This window comes from Ricinus communis, chromosome 9 (assembly GCF_019578655.1).
Source record: "Ricinus communis isolate WT05 ecotype wild-type chromosome 9, ASM1957865v1, whole genome shotgun sequence".
Classification (NCBI taxonomy): domain Eukaryota; kingdom Viridiplantae; phylum Streptophyta; class Magnoliopsida; order Malpighiales; family Euphorbiaceae; genus Ricinus; species Ricinus communis.
In genome coordinates this window covers 9358201-9362929 of record NC_063264.1, presented here as the reverse complement: position 1 = coordinate 9362929, position 4729 = coordinate 9358201, and the positions used below count along the sequence as shown (strand labels likewise).

Genomic DNA, 4729 nt, shown 5'->3' with positions numbered 1-4729 from the left:
TGGAGGAAGAAATGCAATCCCTTGAGAAAAACCAGACGTGGAAGCTAGCTAGTCTGTCTAAGGGAAAGAAGGCAATTGGTTGCAAATGGGTATTTGCAAAGAATGACGGATTTCCTAACAAGAATGATGCTTGCTACAAGGCAAGATTGGTAGCTAAGGGCTATGCTCAGAAGAAAGGAATTGACTATACTGAAGTTTTTTCTCCAGCGGTGAAGCATTCCTCCTTTAGAATATTGTTGGCCTTAGTAGCACAATTGAATTTGAAACTATTTCAAATGGATGTAAAAACTGCATTCTTGCATGGTAAATGGAAGAGGAAATCTACATGGATCAGCCTGAAGGATTTAGGGTTGCCGGAAAAGAAACTTTGGTGTGCAAATTGAACAGATCATTGCATGGTTTGGAACAGTCACCGAGGTAGTGGTATAAACGATTTGATAAGTTTATGATGAGGCAAAGATACACAAGAAGCAAATATGATCATTGTGTATTCTTAAAAAGGCTATAGAGGAGAAATAGAATAGTTAAAGGCTCAACTAAATCAAGAGTTTGAAATGAAGGATTTAGGTAAAGCAAGAAAGATTTTTGGTATGGAGATAAGCAGAGACAAAAAATTGGAAGACTTTGTTTAACTCAGAAGGAATATCTGAGAAAGGTACTAAAGCGGTTTAGAATTGATGAAACGACAAAGCCTGTCAGTATACCACTTGCTCCTCATTTTAAAATCAGTGCTTCTCAATCTCTAAAGAATGATGAAGACCGAGAATATATGTCGAAGGTTCCATATGCAAATGCAATTGGTAGCTTGATGTATGCTATGGTGTGCACAAGGCCTGACATTTCACAAGTAGTCGGAGTTGTAAGTAGGTATATGCATGATCCTAGAAAAGGACACTGGCAAGTTGTGAAATGGATCCTCAGGTATATTCAGAATACTGTGGATGTTGGATTAATGTTTGAGCAGGATGAGAAGTTTGGTCTGAGTGTGGTTGAATATTGTGATTCTGACTACGCAAGTGATTTTGATAAACGTTGGTCAACTACTGGTTATATGTTTACACTTGTAAAAGCACCAATTAGTTGGAAGTCTACTTTGCAGTCAACGGTTGCTTTGTTTACAACAGAGGCAGAGTATATGGCAATTACAGAAGCTGTAAAGGAGGCAATTTGGCTTCAGGGGTTGGTGAAAGACTTGAGAATTGATCAGAAGCACATCAAAGTGCATTGTGATATTCAGAGTGCTATATGTTTAGCTAAAAACCAAGTCTATCGTTCAAGGACAAAGCATATCGATGTTTGTTATCACTACGTGAGAAATTCTTTAAAAAGGTAAGATACTTCTTCAAAAGATCTCAACTGCTGAAAATCCTGCAGATATGACTACGAAAGTAGTAATTGGTGTCAAGTTCCAACATTGTTTGAACTTGATAAATGTTTTAAAAATTTGAAGATGGGCGCTTCAAGCGCATTTAGAGGCATTGCTAAATTTGTGATGAGAGAAAACAGAGAATGCTTGATTGGGCTTAGGAAGTCGCCAAGATAGAGATTTGTTATTTTTGGCTCCTTTATCCTACATTGAAAAGCTAAGAAAAGGAAGAAGTAGTCCTAAGGCTATATATAGTGGGTCTTCTCTCCTTTTCTAAGTGTCAAGAAAAATAATGGACCTTATATTTCTATGGACTAAATTGTATTTCTCTTCTTTCTCTTCTTATTAATATTTCTTTGTAATTCTATTAATTAAGAAATATTATTTTGGTAGTGCCCGAGGAAGTAAGCATAATTTTTGACGAATCTCGTTAAAGTTTTAGTATTTTTTTTCTTATTATTTATTTAATAGCTTATTTGTCAGTGAAACCGGATTTTCACAACAATTTGCAATCCAAACAACAGTGTACTGTGGACCTTGCACTAGATTTCTATGTAATGATTTCTAAAACTTTCAAGACTAAAGAATTCAAATCTGGAACTTCCATCTTTTGAAACCAATATCATGCTGCCACCATCATCAGTAAAAGTGAGAAAGAGTAATGGTCTCAGTTGCAGTACAGTAGTTGAAGAAGAAATAAGACCTAGTCACTGAGGAACATAATTGAAACATTATTCAACTTTGATAACAAGAAGAATTACAGGTTGAAAAATTTAAATAATAAGAGAATGTGTACTAATTATAAGTTGCATGTCCGCCAAAAGAGGAAGAGCTCACTATCTTCAAGTAGTAAAACTACTTATTGAACTTCTATTACTATTATTTCTTTTAGTAAGGAACTCAAAATGTGACAAATTTCCTAATCATAAATATGATATAACATTTTCCTTATGCAATGTGATGTAGTATTGCTTTTCAATCTTTTTGGAAGACCTTTTGTTATATCATTATATCTCGATTTTTTATATAACTAATGTATTAATGTTATTGGGTGAAATGATTAGAGAGTTGGTTGAATGTAGATATGATATTAATGCAAGTAAAGCTAAGAGCAAAAGGTAACTCCTAATAAATGAATTGAAGTAATGGGGGCAAATGAAGAAACCAAAACTCATTAAGCAGTCTTTTTGTCAATTAAAAAATTAAAGATAAGTAATTAATAAGAAAAGGAATACCTGATAATTGGTGGACTTACGAATTCATCACTTAAAAAATTGAATTTAATAATTGGCAAGGGCTGCGCGAACGCAAGCCCCCACTTCCACAAATTATGACGTAGGCTCTCCCACTTGGGGAGACCTTAGACAGATGCACCTCCAAAAGTGCAATGGAGGCCAACTCTCTAGGCCATGGATCTTCTTGATCATTCATTGACCCCGTCCAGGTAAGTATGTTTGCTAGGTGCTATTTGCTCTTTATTTATAATTTCTTGTTTGCTACTTCTGGTTTACAGCTCTTCGATGTGGGATTAAAGTGTCTCACAACACCATGTATCTTATCTTACGTTTTTTTGCTAGTTATCTGGGCATGTGCATGTCTCCTTTCTTCAACTATTGATAATAATATTGATTTAAATTATTCACCAGCGCTGCAATCAACCACCACTTCCTTCACCCAAGTATTGTATAGAGAAAAGGAATGGGACTCGAGCTGCAAAGCGTCAAAGAAATGCGTGACTGAGAGCCTCTTGAAATGAACACAAATTCATTGCTTTTGCTTTCTCAACTTTTTCCCTCTTGGCTTTTCTTTTGACACCAAACCCTAACTGCTCTCGTCCATGTCCGCTTCCACGGTGTCAATCACCCTGAACCCTACTGCTTGTCAGAAACTGGTGGTAGTGGGCAAAAAGAAATCCAACAAGAACATCAAATTGTTAGGCAGTGAAGTGTAATTCAATGAAGGTGACCCTGTAAATGTAATGATGGTCAACAGCTACGAGAAATTGGTACCCTCTCAAAGCAAGGACCTTAGCCATCATTCAATTCTTGAAAGAAAAGATATGGCAACCGCCCAACTCAAGAAGTCTACCACTTCTCCTCATCGTAAGACTCGTACTAAAGTGGTTCTTGAAAAAATAAAACCACGCTGGTTAACTGTGATTATTATTTTAAGTAACAATTTCACCATATTGATTTGTGTTGATACGTTTGATTTAGATGGTTAGGAGATTGGCTCTCAATTCTTTCTCTTTAGGAAATGTCAATTATTCTTCTTCAAAAATGGATGCATTCTCCTCTAAATCTAAGGCTCAGATTTTTCAAATTGAAAGATCCAAGTTGGAAAAAAAAAATCAAATGAATAACTCTCAATTAATTGGCTTATGCTTTTATTTACAAGAAGATCCAAAAGTCAACCAACTTCATTCCTAATCCTACAGTATTGTAACTGAAATTCAAAATCTTTTTGCTTCATCGGAGTCGTCGAAGTCACCAGAGATTGTCTGTTGCTCCGGCATCTATCCCAATAGCTTTTCGTAGTGCAACTAAGCTTTGGCCTGACTGAAAACTTGGGCAAAGGTAAGCTACTCGCTAGTGGAGATAGTGTAAACACCGAACCAGTAAGACTTTCCAAATCTTTGACACCAAGAGTGTTAGTAATATTAACAGCAACAATCACTACTTGTAATGAAAGAAGAAGATGATGATAAAATTTTAGAAACGTCTTTGGGTAGATCGTAGAATCTGGTCTAGATAGTATAGTGGATGTAATGATCAAAGACTTCAAATTTTATTTTGGTTCTTCTTTTCTGGAGATGGGCTGTTTTGATTTCTTTGGAGTGAGAGAGTGATCTTTGGTTCAATTTGTTTTTGTAGTAGTTGTGGGGGGGCAAGAAAGATCTCAGTTCGAGAATTGAGTGATCTTATTGTTGAGACTCGAAAAGGAAAAAGAGGCGGTTGTTGTCTTGCCTTTGTTGGATAGGATAGAACATGAATGGCTTTTACTTTCTCACCATTAATATTTTTTCTTTTTGATTTTACTGTCAAATGTTTGTATATTTCCTTTTTTTACTTTATATAGGTCCCATTTCTGATAAATTTAATGCCCCGTTATATTTGACTAATCACACTTTATTTCAAACAATAACATCGTTGAGAGAGGAGCTTCAATAACCCATTTTATTACAATTCTTAAAATATTTATTCCAAAAATTAGTTAAAAGGTTATCTATCTTTTGTAATAAACACTAGGGGTCAAAATGCACCTTTTCCCTTTTCTATTCTTAAACTACAGTTTCTCTTATTATCAATTTTTTTAGATACTCTCTTTATCCATGACTGATTTTTATTTTAGAATAAAGTTAAA

At 35.1% G+C, this 4729-nt stretch overlaps 1 non-coding gene across 1 annotated transcript; it reads right to left on the bottom strand.

The window, feature by feature from the left end:
• Positions 1 to 2657: 2657 nt before the first annotated feature.
• On the bottom strand, positions 2658 to 2818 carry LOC112536379. Its single transcript, XR_003080403.1, has one exon. It is a non-coding gene; the product is annotated as a U1 spliceosomal RNA (small nuclear RNA).
• Between the last annotated feature and the right edge of the window lie 1911 nt (positions 2819 to 4729).